The 16,300-nt window shown below is 41.5% G+C and overlaps 1 long non-coding RNA gene across 1 annotated transcript; it reads left to right on the top strand.

Annotated features, from left to right (window-relative positions):
* The first annotated feature begins 10,633 nt into the window (after positions 1-10,633).
* LOC311512334 lies at positions 10,634-13,603 on the top strand. Its single transcript, XR_014709439.1, has 2 exons — positions 10,634-10,702; positions 12,348-13,603. It is a non-coding gene; the product is annotated as an uncharacterized lncRNA (long non-coding RNA).
* Positions 13,604-16,300: the final 2,697 nt, after the last annotated feature.

Below are 16,300 nucleotides of genomic sequence, written 5' to 3'. Positions count from 1 at the left end.
ATTAATTTCAATTTGGAAATGCAAATACATTGAGTGATTTTCAAAATATCAGCCTGAAAGTACTTTGATACTGAAGAGTATTAACCTTTTAATACTCTGAGAGTCTACTATTCTGTCTTTCTACAATAGCCAGCACAATGTGGCCTTGATCTCAGAGCTTGTCTATACGGCACCACAGTCCAGACTGTGGGGATGTGAATTGTAGAGCAGTCAGTTGCACTCTAACTGCCCTGGGTAGACCCTGCTGGCATGAACTAAAAGATACCTAGTGCATATTAACATAGTACATTGACTTAAACTAGATACCTTTTAGTTCATGGTCTATATGGGGCAGGGTCTACATGGGGCATTTAGAGAGCAATGTATTAGAGGTATTTGCAATTCACACCCTGAAGTCTGGACTGCAGAGCCACATAGAGAAGCCCTGAGATCAAGCTCCCATTGTGCTGGGTATTGTACAGAATAATGCAAGTCCTCAGATGACACTTCTCAGAGCAAATTGAATTCCAATTATAAATAATAAGATTAACAATGGGTAGGTGTGCCTGGATTGTGGTCCCAGCTCCATGAGACCCGCGGCAGCAATATTCAAGCTTCGAAACTCTTATTTCACGGGCAGTGGGGCTTATGTTTACTGACTCCTCAGTGTGTTTCAGGTTTCTCTCTATTGCAGAAAGATGTCTTGCTATGACAGGGGTGACACACCCTGTGAAGGCCATGCCCAGCACCCTGTGCTGACAGCTGCAAAGAGCCATATGCCAGATGGCGTCCTGGCTCTAGAATTGACACTGCGAGGCCCAAGCTCTTGCCTGCAGGATAGTGAAGTGGGATCCTCCAGACCAGCTGGAATCAGGAGTCTTATACAGTTCCAAGGGCTCTCTCTTTCTTGGAGGTTTATACAGTTCCAGGAGTTTCCAAAATTACCAGAGGTTCATCCTTGGGTACTGGATGCTGTAGCCCCTTATTCTTACTGGCAGTACAATAGATATCGCTATGGAAGCTGTGGGTCATGTGAAGCCCAGCAGGAATTACTGTGGAAGAAGTAATCAGGAAATGAAAAATAAGATACAGATTGTTCTGCATACCTTATTCAGGCACATGTGTTTCTTTCTCTTGTTATACTTTATCTTTGATTTCTGTTCTAGTGGCTTCCACCTTACTTTTCCTCTTATTTTGTTGTATTTGACATTGACCAGGATTTTTGAAACGTATTTTGGACACCATGGCAGGAGCTCACCTCCACATCTGTCCATCCCTTGATTAGCTATTAATTCTGCCCCCAACCTCCAAATCAATCCTGTTCCCTCAATCCCTGCATCAGTTGGTGCACCACCACTTCAGACCATCCTCCTGCAACCCAGCCGTTCAGCCCCCACCCAGCCTGTCCCCCAGCAGTAGTGCCCCCATGTGTTCAGCCTCCCTATCAGTTCAGCCCTCTACTCTCCCTCTGCTCCTTACCGCATCCTTTCCCAGACCTGTGGGGAAGCTGCAGTGGGGCTCCTCCTCATGAGGGTAATTGCTGATCTGATTTTGTCCTGTCTTGCAGCTAACAGAAAAATTTTGTGGGCCTCTGCAACTATCTGCACTAGATGAACTAGGCACTGAGATGGCTGAAGATGACTTTTAGAAATTTGCTGTAAAATCCTGCTGTTGCCATGGTCTGAGTCACTCAAGAGGACCTTTCCTTGGATGAGACTACGCCTTGAACATCATCCAGGAAAAGCAACACCAGTACCCCCTTCTGCCTGAGAAGAGCCACCAAAATGACAAGGACTTCCGTGAACGCACAAGGTGCGGATGAGAGTCCAAAAGGCAGCACTTTGTATTGGAAATGATTGTCCCCATTGTTAATGGCAGAAATCCCATGAGAGTCTGGTGAATTGACACATGAAGGTCAGTATTCCTTAAGTCGATTGATATAAGGTAAACCCCGGGGCAGATTGCCACCACTATCAACTTCAAGGACTCCATCTTGAATCTGGTTATCCTGATAAACTTTTTCAGGTGACTTAAGCCCAACACCACATGGGGTATGGTCAACCTGCAAAAAGCAGGGTCCCATTAACCCGGCAGGTGTCGACATGCAGCATAAGCTGGATTTGCTCAGTCTGGCAGTTGTCATATGGCTGATTCGCAGCATAACTTCTCTCTTCCTCTGATTGCCCATGCAGTGTTCTCCCCGGAAGCCTGCCCCCACATGCTATGCTGGAAGCTGCCTTTTTATGCTTTTTCTTTCTTTGCATGAAAACCTTGTGAGCAGGGCCTATAACTCTAGCGCCCTCTGGGGACAAGTCAGAGAAACGGCTATCCCCTCAAGAAGAGACCAGTTTTCTCCTAATTTTCTTGGGCAACTTCTTGAATGCCTGTTCTCAATTTACTCCTTTGGGGAGGTGGGGATTGTGAACATGAGTTGGATGAGGAGACATATGAACTGCTTCTGCTAACAGGCGTCTCTTTTTCTTTGCCCTTTTGAGCAAGGCTAGAAGGCCTGTAAAGGGACACTGCAACTGCTGCCTGGGGCTCACAAGATGGCAGCCTCTGAGGTGAAGGGACTTTTGGCACCAAATCCAGAAGCCTCCTATCCCACGAGGGATTTATTTCCTTGGAGGAGATTCCTTTCTTCTCCCTGCCCCCAACCCCCCATGCAGATTTCCTGACTTCCCCTGTGGCTGAGGGTTGGAGACCGAACTGTCCAATGAGAGAAGGGAATGTAGCCCTTACTGAAATTCTTCATACTCTCCTGTATGTCATTCTGCAAGCATACACGGCACTTCTAATTCACATTAAAATCATCCTGCATCATACTGTTGGCCTTCTGGTTTTTCTTTAACTTCCATTCCTTATTTATGAACCTCCACTCATTATTTATGAATTTAGCTTTGTGCAGAGTGCTACTCAAACTCTGAAGTCAGATGCTAATCAGGTCCCTTAAATGGTCAATAGTATTATATAGGCCCCCTGACTGGGGTGAATTTCACCTTCATTACACATTTCAGAACTCATGTTATTGTGCAGCAATTCTCCTACCTGGAGAGCTTTGGTTACACCCTCTTCTGGCTACAAAGTGGGAGAGGTATAGGTAACAAATATTCCTAGAATGATTAATAATTATTAATTCTTCCTGCTCCTCAAATAACAGAAAAAACTATACACCTCTGTTTAATCCAACATAGGGTCCCAACCAGTACTCAACTCCACCTAAAGAGAAAAGAAAATAAGAAAACAGTGAGTCACATCATGTGAGACACTTTGTCTAAGGAACCACAGATGAGCTAAGGTTAGGAGATCCCACGCTCCGAAGAACAGAAACTAAGTATGTTTAAATATCAGTATTCTTAATTGCCTAGGCAAGAATCTCTCAATTTGCATGTGGATAAAATGTCTCTCTTTCTCTCCTGGCTTATAAAGTACCCAAAAAGAGGGACATCCTGCTTTCTTATATAAAGTGGATCACGTGGCTTGTTCTAGTGTTAGCCCTGGAAGATGGGAATGCTTATATGCAATCTGAGAATGCATAGACTAGGTCCACTTGAATTAGAAGACAAAGAGATTTGGTTTGTTCTCGTTGTAAATAATTGTTGCACTACAAAGGTGATATAAATGATATAGCTCAAGAAGGAGAAAGGCATAATGAAGGTTATAAGCACCTACCCAAGGTATAACTTTGAAATATTCAAGGCAATTGCTTAAAAGCAGGAATACCAATTGGTAGTCAGAGTCAATAATGAGAAATACAGTAATTACAATGAATAACCATAAAAAACCTGCTAAAAGAAAAGGTTCGCAGAAATTTGTTGTCATACACCATCGCCATCTGCTGGACATCAGAGAAACTAAAGGCTGAAACAAGAGAGCAATTTGGAAAGTGTAGAGACCAGAGGGTGGCCACCTTCAATGAACACTGAAACCAGAGTCTGAAACACAACGTCACTTGTGGCACTCCAGAATTCCTGGAAATATTCCACTCATCCAGAAGTCTTTGAAAACAATGTTCCCCCTCTCTTAGGGTCTAATTTATTAAACATTGCTCAGCTCACCAGAAAGAGTCAGCTTTTCACTCACCCCTTAGGTCCTGGGCCCCTCAGGCCTCCTTCCTGGGGCTGTGTGGGTCAAGCCCTGGCTTCTCAGTCTGCAAACTCTCTTATTTAGTTCAAAGTTTTTCACAGCCCTCCTTCTGGGACTATATCATGGCAGAGTCTCAAGCTTTCCATGACCCACTTTAGGTGGTGTAAAAACCACCCACATGATCAGTTTGGATCTGCCATACAGGGTCAGATCATGGTCCATCTAACCCACTATCCTGTCTCCAAGAGTGGCCCATACCAAGGGGAATATACAGAATAGGGCAATTATGGATTGATCCACCACAGTCTTCCACTCCCAGCTTCTGGCAGTCAGAAGTATAGGATTGCCCCGAGCATGGGGTTGCATCCCTAACCACCTTAGCTAATAACCATTGATGGACCCATCCTCCATGAACTTATCCAATTTGAACCTAGTTATACTTTTGGCCAACATAATATCCCATGGCAATGAGTTCCACAGGTTGACTGTGAAATGTGTGAAAAAGTACTTCCTCTTGTTTGTGTTGAATCTTCTGCCAATTAATTTCATTGGATGAGCTCTGATTTTTGTATTGCGTGAAAGGGTAAATAACACTTCCCTATTTCATTTTTCACAACAGTCATGATTTTATAGATCTCTGTCATATCACCCCTTAGTTGTTTCTTTTCTAAGCTGAACAGTTCTAACTTTTTAATGTTGGTCCCAAGATATTAGAGACACAAGGTAGGTTAGATAATATCTTTTACCAGGCCAACTTCTGTTAGTGAAAGAGACAAGTTTCAGAAGAGCTCTGTGTAAGCTCAAAAGCTTCTCTTTCACCAGCAGAAGTTGGTCCAATAAAAGATATTCCCTCACCCACCTTGTGTCTCTAATCTTTTTAGTCTCTTCTCAGATGGAACCTGTTCCATACCCTTGATCATCTTTGTTCTCCTTTTCTGAACCCTTTCCGGTTCCTCTATATCCTTTCTGAGATGGAATGACAAAACCTGGACACAGTATTTAAGGTGTGGGTAAACCATAGATTTATATAGTGACATATGAGATATTCTGTCTTATTTTCTATACCTTTCCTAATAGTTCCTAACATACTGCCAGTTTTTTTGGTGGTTGTTGTGCATTGAGTGGAAGTTACCAGAGAACTATCCACAGTAACTACAAGATCTCTTTCTTGGGTGGTAACAGCTAACGTAGAACCTATTGTTGTATATGTGTAGTTGGGATTATGTTTTCCAATGTGCATTACTTTGCATTTATCAATTCTGAAATTAATCTGCTATTGTGTTGCCTAGTCAACCAGTTTTGTGAGATTCCCCTGTAATTCCTCACAGTATCTCTTTGGAATTAGCTATCTTGAATCATTTTATATCACCCACAAACCACCTCAATTGTTCACTCCCCTTTCCAGATCATTAATGAACATGCACTGGTCCCACAACAGATCATTGGGGGATCCCATTATTTACCTCTCTCCATTGTGAAACCTGACCATTTGATCCTACCCTTTGATCAGGACAGGCATGGCCCCATGCAAAGCTGCTCTTAACCATTGGCTCCAGTTACCCAGTGACAGGTGAGGAACTGATTCCCCTTTTTGGCCTTCCCCTTCCCGCAGCTCTGGCACGTTTTCCCAGGGTGTTTCTCCAGACCCCAAAGATATGCATAGACAGGGAGAACATTTCCTCTCCTAGCAGTGAAACCTCTAACATTCCTCAGAGCTGACTACCTCTCTCCACAAGATCAAGAATTGAGAACCCTGTGCCAATACTCCTTGGTAAATGGAATCAGTAGAGGGATTCTCTTCCCAGTAGTTTGCCACTCAGAATGATTACGCTGGCGCACCGTTCTCCCCACACATCCTGATGGGAGCTGAGCAGTGGGTTTCACCCCTTACCTCTCAGAGACATTTACATTTTCAAAGACCATCAGACACCTACCAGCAGGGAGAAGTCCTCCTCCTTCACGGTGGCTTCGACTTCCGCATTCTCTCAAGCAGCTGCTGAACACTTATCTTTGATTTTCCCCAACTTCTGGCAAATATCAAAGGCTGGCAGTACTCTTTAACTCCTCATTTTCCTCACATCCTCCTTGATTCCCATCGGTGCTCAGCTGTGCCTCAGTTTCCCCATTTTCAGCTCAGGTTTTATCTGTAGCAACACCCAGATGAGCTCCAGGCACAGCAGTGCTCTGCTCTGCCTCAGTTTTTCTGGTAAGGGAACAGAGTAGCAGCCGGGTTAGTCTGTATCCGCAAAAAGAAAAGGAGGACTTGTGGCACCTTAGCGACTAACCAATTTAGTTGAGCATAAGGTTTCGTGAGCTACAGCTCATTTCATCGGATGCATGCAGTGGAAAATACAGTGGGAAGATTTTTGATCTAGCCTCACTTTTCTATTTCTATTTTCTATTGGACAAAACTGAAATCTTCCAAAGTTTTTTTGTGAAAGGAGAGAGATAGAGAACAAGCGCACCCGCAAGAATAGAGAGTTGTTAGAGAGTCCCTCCCCCAAGTTCAAGGCCCTGATCTAACATGATCACACTTTCCAGTCTTCGTCTGGCTCTCTAGTTTTGACCAAAAGTTATGTCCTGTGCCTGAAAAACCTTTTGCAATTAAAGTTTAATCAAAACTGGTACACTTTCCCCAAACAAATTTTGTTTTTAATGAATAGGTATTTTCCTACAAAAAAACCATTTGTTGAACAATTCCCGACCAACTCTAGTCACAAACTTTCTTGAACGAGTTTGTTCTCCACACATATATACCAATTACATGCCAAGAAACAAAACCCCTGCTCTCGGAAATGTGGGTTCAGTCCTATGGTCAGTTCATATCCTTGGGAGGTTATACAGACATATACCTGCAGAATGTATGTTGGTGTCGTGATGTTGGCTATCCATTGGCTTTTTTTTTTTCTGTTCAGGTCAAGCCAGAATTGCATGCATATTTCCATGTGTTCCCATAAATTCTATTGCAATTTTGCAGCTGACAGTCTTAGCACAAAGTTAAATTCACTCAGCTGAGAGGGCAGGGACAGTGATTCGGGATAAAATACATCTCCCAGAATTGTGTGATTCATGTGTGTCTAGGACCAAAAGACTCACCAGCAAAGACTGCCATGGTGGCAACTCTAGCCATCTCTACAAGAGTGGAGAGTAATTTGGGTAAGCCTGGTGCCCAACCTTGGGTGGGCCAGATGCTCTCTCTGGGAGGGGTAACATTTTTTACCTTAGTTTTTGCCGGTCAGGACGATGGGTTTCTCATGCTTGGATTTAGCAGCTACAGCCACCCTTGACTACAAACGTGTATTCATTTCCCAGCATAATTTGGTAACTTTCTTATTATTTATTTAATAATAGCTCTGGCTTTTTTGCTATAAATTATCACTAGCATGTGAGGTAGCCTGAGGGAATGACACTCAAAAGGTGATTCATGTTCTCTCTGAGGCGCTAAAGTCACCCTTTCCTACAAAGTCTACTTGGCTTTTCTCCTCAATATGATTACACTCATATTGCTCGCTCATTTAATAAACCTGCAACCATTTTCACATAAATTATCCTTAAATTATGAGGTGTGTTTCTGGGGATCCCCTGGGCAATGATACTTAATGGGGATGTTCTCTGGTTTCCTAAGAACAAAATTTCAAAGCGCTTCACAAACATTCATTAATGCCTTACACACGCAAAGTGTTCTATTATTATAATATTGAAAATACATTATTGAATTTAGACTCGCCAGTCCTGAGTAATAGCATCACTTTAAATATGTGGGTCAAGGTAATTTATGTCATTCCTTGAACTTCCCCATACATTTGTATCCCTCTTTTGTCTTATAGATTATAAACTCTTTGGGACAGCGACTGTCTTTTAGTTCTGTGTTTGTACAGCTCCTAGCACCAAGTGTCCTGCTCCATAATTAAGGACTCTATGTGCTATGGTAAAATATTAATAATAAATGTATAAATTTTTGTCATTTTATTTGGGAGCGTGTATTGGCACACCCTGCTGAATGTATATCATAGCTGTGATGTTGACTAGCCATTGCTTTTTCTTTGCTGTTTGTGTCATGCTAGAATTGCATGCTGATTTTCACCTGTGTCCAAACTTGTGTTGCATGTTTTGGGTAGACGTCATCTTCAGAGTGGTAAACTCATTCAACTGTTTGGTGCAGGATAGTGAGGAGGGACAGAGACCTATCTCCCAGAATTTTTGTTTCATGTGTACCTGGGACCAAAGGACTTACCAGCAGCGACCATGTGAAGTCTGTCCTGCAGTGGTGTCTCTCATCATCACTACAAGGGGATGCCGTGTGACTTTGGGCAAACAGACCTGGGTGGGCCAAATGGTACCTGTGGCTGAGGAACTATGTTGACCTTGGCCTCTGCCTGTTAGGACAAAAGGTGGTTCATACTCAGAGGAGGAGCTAAAATTATCCTTTGTTGCAAAATCTTTGTTTCTTTACATTCTTGTTGTCTGCTCATTAGACAAAGTTGCAAACTTTTCCATAAATTATCCCTAAATTATTATGTCTTTGTCAGGATCATCTGGACAATTACTCTTATTGGGAAATTCTGAGGTTTCTCCAGAACAAAGGATTTCAAAGTGTATCAGAAACATTCATTAATGGTTGATGCATGCAAAGGTTTGTATTACACTAATAGTCAAAGCCGGTGAGTGGAGTTAGAGGCTCAAGGACAACTGAGTAATAGCGTCACATTAAAATGTGTGTCAAGGTCACGCATGTCATTCCTCTAATCAGTCATGAGCTCAGAACTCAGAATTCTTGTTTTTTTCCCATAAAAAATAGCTTTGCATTTGTTTTAATAAACATTCCTTTTAAAAATGTATAGCCCAGACCTCAGCTGGTGCCAACTGGCAATACTCCATCGACTTCAGTGACCCTATCCTGATTTATGCTATTTCAGGATCTGGCCCTATGTTTGATGTATCTTCCTGCGGGACTTCAGCTTTATCAGGGACTTATTGTATTTTTATGTTATAAAAGGATGGTGTCTTACTTTTGTAGAATAGCTGCACTTTTATTTAACAGTCTGCCAGTCGTCTGCTTAAGGTTACCTTTGCCTTCAACCACCTTTCACCGCCTATGGATTTAAATCTGGTACATAAAGGAAGGAAGAGGTGGCTAAGACCTGAGACTTGCAGAAATGAAAGCCAAAGTTTTAAAAAATTGACTAGTAACTTTGGCCTCTCTTTGAAACACCGTATAGAGGCCTGGTTTTCAAAGGGTAGGTCTGAACAAAACAGAATCTTTAAGGGTGTCTCCACTTTGGTAGCCAAAATCTCTGGCCACATTTGAAAATCTTGGCTTAGGCTTAAGCCATAGAACTCGTGAGTGATCTTGGTCAAATCAGTAAACTCTCTCCTCTTCCCTCTCCCCATGGATACCATTAAATTCAGCTGTTCTCCCCCTTAGCTCCCTTGCGCTCTACACAGACGTGCATGGAAGTGGGGGCAAAGGCCAACAAGCCCTGACGGCCTCCTTGGATGGATGCCAGATGCTCCAGGCCTCTCCCAAATTTGATGGAGCTGCATACCTTCCTCCCCAGAGCCTGAGATAATGGAGGCATAAAGGTCTTCACAAGGGACTATATTTATTTGGACCAGAATAGTGAGTAGGGAAGGGTATATTTCTCCCAGAATAATGGGATTCATGTGTATCCAGGACCAAAATACTCACTGGTAGAGACTACCCGGAATCTATCCCAGGGGTGGCTCTAATTCTTTCTACTAGAGTTGAGGATAATAGAGTGCAAGGAATGTGCCCAGATTTCTGTTAGCTCAGTTCACAGCCTTCCCCCCTTGACAAAAACACCTTATGTCTATCTCTCACGAGCAGTGTATCTAATCCGATAGGGTGAAATTAACCCTGTGCGGAGGGCTTACACAAGGTTTATGCACCACTTAAACTCTACTTAAGCACTATTTTTCAAGGCTACAGTGGGACTTAAATAGCGCATTGACCACTTGCTGGCCCTCTGTGTAGGAATGAATTGCTACTCGTATAGCTGAGTTCAAAGACAACTGACCTCACTGGAGAGATGCCCATGCATTTCCATGGGTATTCTACTAGATCAATAATAAATAGTTAGGGGCAGAGATAATAAAGCACAGATGAAAGTCAGCCTCTATCTTCAGAGTTGCAAGGGTGAACTCCACTTTGTCCCCAACTAGACTGTAACTGGGATTTAAAAAACTAAAGTAGAACCCTGTGTATTACAGTAGATTATGCTATTGATGTTCCCCTGAACCATTCATGTTTTAAAGCTCATAAAAGAAGAACAAAATAAATGAAATCTGCTTAATTCCTGGCATAACTGAAATGTGGTTAATGGATGTCAGGAATTAATTTGACAAATAAAATTTTAAGATCAAAGAAACTTGCAGAGCATAATACACAAGCCATACTGTGTGAGGCTGAGAATACACTAGCAGACAACAAACAGTAAGCAAGACAATTCCATCAGTGGTTGGAGTTAAGCATAGAGCATGATTTGTTTTGAAACTAATTAGGGCCTCTTATGGAAAGTGCGTCACTGATCCTCCAGGCTGTCTGGGAAACAGAATAAAAGCACTTGTCAGCCAGGCTCTTTTCTCCACTTCTCGTCTATTTTCCTTGGTGAACCTGGTAAGTCCATTTTGGTGAATTGTTCAATTCTATTTAAATGTTAATTTAGTGATGGCTCTCAGTTTACAATTGAATCCTGCAGAAACACTATGTGAGTCTCGAAAATGTTACAGGATTTCTTTCCATAACAGAATCTTTTTTGTAGCCATTCAGTTTCAGGCAGTGGTGCCTGCAGGCTTCAAAAATTAAGACTGGGGTTTTCAAAGCTACCGAAGTGTTTGGGACATTCATTTTAACATCCTATTCATTTTAACTGGGCATTAGGTATCCAACCCCCTTAAACAGCTTTGTAGAATCTCAGTACTGTAATACTGGGAAGTACTGTTTTTATATTTTAAAAATACTTATATATATCCAGATCCTCAGATGTCGTCAATGAAGGTATGATGTTGGCTTTCAGTTTCTGAGGAACTTGCCCTAAATATTTCCATAAAACTAGAGATTGGCATTCTATAGCGTTGAGATGCAACTCTATTGCTATTTTCAATGAAGGAGACTAGATCTATCAATAGCTAGCTACTAGGCAGATAGATATGCATCCAGAGTTTGGACAGAATATATTTAAATCCTCCTTCATCTGGTCAAAGGCAACTTTTACCTTAGGAGTGTTAGGAAGAAAATCCCCCTATGGATATTTTACTCCATAATGAACCAAGTTAGCTCTGAAATGACAGACACTATCTGAGACAGGATACTGGCCTTGATGGACCACAGCACTGATTCTGTATAGCAATTCTTTAATTCTCATATGCAGAACTAGCAATTTCAGATCCAGATCCTCAGCTTGTATAATTTGATGTGATTCCACTGAAGCAAAGTGCCCTTACTGGACATGCATATGAGGGTCTTGTGGTTACAGCTCTCTGTTGTGTCTCAGGAAATCTGCCTTTAGGTCTTGGCTCTGTACAGATTTCCTGGGGAACCTTTGGCAAGTTATTTGGGGCCAGATTTCTAAGGACTCAAAATGCTTTGAAAAGCTAGCTCTTAATCTTTGTGCATCAGCATCCCATCTGTAAAACTGAGATAATGAATACATCTCCCATCCTTTGCCTGTCTCAGCTAATTAGTCTGTGCAGAGCTGGGACTCGCTCTTAATTTGTGTTTGTAAATGGCCAGGAGCAGCCGTTACATCTTCAAAGAGCTACTGGAATTCAAATTAGAAATAATAATACAACAACTAGAAGTGCCTGGGTTCTAACCAGGCTGTTCCATGGGCTCACAAAGTGACCTGGGGCAATCCTTTGTGTTTGGGTTCCTCCTTCTATTAAGCATGGATAATAGCTACCCACCATTTCATATGAGTGTTGTTTTAAAATTAAGGTTTGCATAGAGCAGGGGAAAGGTAAATTGTTCTCGTAAGTGATCGGTAGCTTTTTTTAATAGTGTCAGAAGCAGTAAAAGGAATGGTAAGGAGTGACCAGGGAACAGAGTGGGAGGATGAGAGAGAGCAAAGGTTAATGAAAAAGAGGACTAGAATGAGCAAATGGGAGACACTTGTCAGTAGGAACTAAGGAACCAAGTCATCTTTGCGCACCACTTTTTTCCTATCTACATGGTCCCATAATCATAGTATCTGAGCTTTGAATCTCTTACTCCAAAGCCTTTTGTGCATTTTGTATATTCAATTTGAGATTGTGTGTTTCAGGTTTAATCTCCATCACAGAAAGATGTCTTGCTATGGCCTACGCAACATACCATGTGAGGTTCAATGCTCAACGCCAGATGCTGTCACCTACAAGGAGCCTTGTGTCATTCAGTGCCCTGAGTCAATATTTGAGACTGACTCACCGCCGGGCATTGCTATAATCCCTGGGCCAATTCTCACCACTTTCCCTCATTACTCTCTAGTGGAACATTCAGCACTATTTGACATTGAGAGATCATTCTGCTCCAAAAGATCTCTCGGTTCTGAGGGTTTCATGAACTTGTATAATTAGAGTTTTCCATCCTTTGACACCAGATCCTAGAATCTTTATTCCTCCCAGCTCCCCAATAAATTCTGCTCTGTAAACTGTGAGCATGTTGAACCCAGTAGGAATATCCAGGGTACAAGTAACCTGGAAATGAAAAGTAAGATACAGATTCATGGCTGAGCTCAGCACAATGAGTTTCAGAACTGCTGAGAACCCACAACTCCAATTCAAGTCAATAGAAGTTGCAACTGCTCAGAACTACAGCTGTGTGGGAACCAGAATTTCCACTGCAGTGAAATAGTCACAATTTCAAAAAACTTGAAAATTCTAATTCTAATTTGGAACAAAAACAAATTTAAAATGGAATTTTTGAAAAAAATTTCAAAAAATGTTGTCTTGACTTTTTACAGATTTTATACTATAAAATTAAATTAAAAAACAACATTGTTTTACATGAAAAAATCAAACGTTCTATTCCTATGATATCTGATTATGACATAATCAAAACACTGTCCCCCACTTCCCAAATGAAATTTCATTGAAATTAATAAACTCCTATAGAAAGTTTCAATTTAGCTGAAATTTACATTTTCCTATGTAAAACTTTCCATTGTAAATTTAACCAATTCTACTTGGTACCTCTTAAAATTAGGCCTAAATAAGTTTCTCTCATGTTATGCTTTACTTTAGATCTATAATATAATGGGTTTCCAACTTAGTTATCTGCTTGCAATGTGCTTTGTCCTAATTGACACTGTCTGGGATAAATCAAATAACTAGAAATATAAGAAAATGGGACTTGATTGTCAAACTCTATAGTTATAACAAAGAAAGAACAACATCTTGTGTGAAATTTAAACCTTGGAATGGGTGATTAGTTGTAGCTTTTCTTGAATCCCTGGAAATGTTTTCTTTATATACTGAATGATTTCATTTGGCAAGCATACACTCCATTTGTCATTCTCATTAAAAATTATGCTGCCACATAGTATTGGTCTTCTAGTTTTCCTTTCTCCTCCTTTCCTTATTTACAAAGCATTCTGGGTGAAATTCACCCCAGTACAGATGGTGAATACTGAGCCTATGAACTATTTAACATCTACCGAAGCTAAAGTAACTGGCTAACCATGCCCCATACATGGTCTTTAGAATTTTGCTGGCCCTCTGCAAAGAGGTGATTTTCACCCTTGATACACATTTCAGAACTCATCCTATTGTATAGCAATTCTACTTCCTGGAGGGGTTTGTTTACATCTGCTAGCTACAAAGTAACAAAAAAGAGTAGCAATGAAATAAATAAATTATTTTTCTATATGACAATATTTCTGTGCTCTAAATAACATTTACTTGGAGCTCAGAAACACTCATCTTTCACTAATGAGTTAATACATATTTCATTTACTTTGAATAACCTGTGAGGATTAGTGGTAATCTTTGAAAAAGAAATTTTTCATTTCCAACTTTTTGGTCCCAAATTGGAATAATTTCCCCCCCCCAAGATATGTGAAATTTACTATGGGTTGGAAATTCCAGTTCCCACCCATCTCTAGTTGTATATTTCTGCTACGCCCCAATTTGAACTTGGTGTAAGCAATTAGGCTCGTGCTGAGTCCGTGTGGATACAACTATCCTTCGCTGCAAAGACTACATTCATTTTGGTTAGATATGAGGGAGCTGCAGACCCCCTACCCACCCAAGCTTGAGCTGTGACAGAAGTAAAAGTCCTATCAGCCTTTGCTCCTGCTGCATTAAGGTTTTCCCTGCCACTAACCCCTGGACATGGAATCTGGGTTTAGGGCAAGCAGTCAGTTCTTATCCTCAGGATTATTAGCATATTATTAGCATATCAATATTAGCATATGACTGCTAAGTGTAATTCTGCAACTAATGTAGTGTTTGTGGGTGGGGGAGAGGTTATATTTATTCACAGGTTTCAGAGTAACAGCCGTGTTAGTCTGTAGTCGCAAAAAGAAAAGGAGGACTTGTGGCACCTTAGAGACTAACCAATTTATTTGAGCATAAGCTTTCATGAGCTACAGCTCACTTCATCGGATGCATACTGTGGAAAATACAGAAGATGTCTGTTTTTATACACACAAATCATGAAAAAATGGGTGTTTATCACTACAAAAGGTTTTCTCTCCCTGCACCCCACTCTCCTGCTGGTAATAGCTTATGTAAAATGATCACTCTCCTTACAATGTGTATGATAATCAAGGTGGGCCATTTCCAGCACAAATCCAGGTTTTCTCCCCCCCCCCCCCAAACCCACTCTCCTGTTGGTAATAGCTTATTTAAAGTGATCACTCTCCTTACAATGTGTATGATAATCAAGATGGGCCATTTCCAGCACAAATCCAGGGTTTAACAAGAACATCTGAGGAAGGGGGCTGGGGGGGGGGGTTAGGAAAACAAGGGGAAATAGGTTACCTTGCATAATGACTTAGCCACTCCCAGTCTCTATTCAAGCCTAAGTTAATTGTATCCAATTTGCAAATGAATTCCAATTCAGCAGTCTCTCGCTGGAGTCTGGATTTGAAGTTTTTCTGTTGTAATATAGCAACTTTCATGTCTGTAATCGTGTGACCAGAGAGATTGAAGTGTTCTCCAACTGGTTTATGAATGTTATAATTCTTGACATCTGATTTGTGTTCATTTATTCTTTTACGTAGAGACTGTCCAGTATGACCAATGTACATGGCAAAGGGGCATTCCTGTCACATGATGGCATATATCACATTGGTAGATGTGCAGCTGAACGAGCCTCTGATAGTGTGGCTGATGTTATTAGGCCCTGTGATGGTGTCCCCTGAATAGATATGTGGGCACAGTTGGCAACGGGCTTTGTTGCAAGGATAGGTTCCTGGGTTAGTGGTTCTGTTGTGTGGTATGTGGTTGCTGGTGAGTATTCGCTTCAGGTTGGTGGGCTGTCTGTAGGCAAGGACTGGACTCTTTCCCAAGACTTGTGAGAGTGTTGGATCATCCTTCAGGATAGGTTGTAGATCCTTGATAATGTGTTGGAGGGGTTTTAGTTGGGGGCTGAAGGTGACGGCTAGTGGCGTTCTGTTATTTTCTTTGTTAGGCCTGTCCTGTAGTAGGTGACTTCTGGGAACTCTTCTGGCTCTATCAATCTGTTTTCAATATCGTTTTGTTATAGGCACTGTACCAATGAAAGTCTTCACCAAGTGGGCCCAAGGTTCCACCACTAATCATGCCCCAGGACCCGATGAGTAATTTTCAAGAAAATTCAAGTATTCATATGGATGTTAGAGTACTTGGAAACACTGAGTCTGAAAAACAGAAAGCTCTGCTCACCAGCACTGCTCCATACTGTCTCTTTTCCATTCTATTCTTTTGTTTGTTTGTTTTTTGCCTTCTTCCAGGATATGCACCAATATACAGGGGTTAGAAACCAGGCAAAGGATAGTCGTTTACACCAGTGAAAAGTGCGCATAACATGCTACTGGATCGGGTAGTCTACATCCATTGTGCTTTCACTTTATACTGATGAAGATGGCAGTCTGAGGTACAGGGTTAAGTATTTCAGCTTAATTATGAGATTTTACACCCCAGTCCACTTTGAAGTGATGCAAACTGGACTGCAACACTGCCTAGTCTTTCATCCTGTGATCAAAAGATGGGGTAAGACGATGACTCATCAAGGATGTTGCAAGCAAACCTGAAT

The sequence above is a fragment of the Lepidochelys olivacea genome, assembly GCF_965140295.1.
Source record: "Lepidochelys olivacea isolate rLepOli2 genome assembly, chromosome: 24".
NCBI classification, from domain to species: domain Eukaryota; kingdom Metazoa; phylum Chordata; order Testudines; family Cheloniidae; genus Lepidochelys; species Lepidochelys olivacea.
The sequence above is the reverse complement of the archived record's forward strand: the minus strand, read 5'-3'. Positions and strand labels throughout refer to the sequence as shown.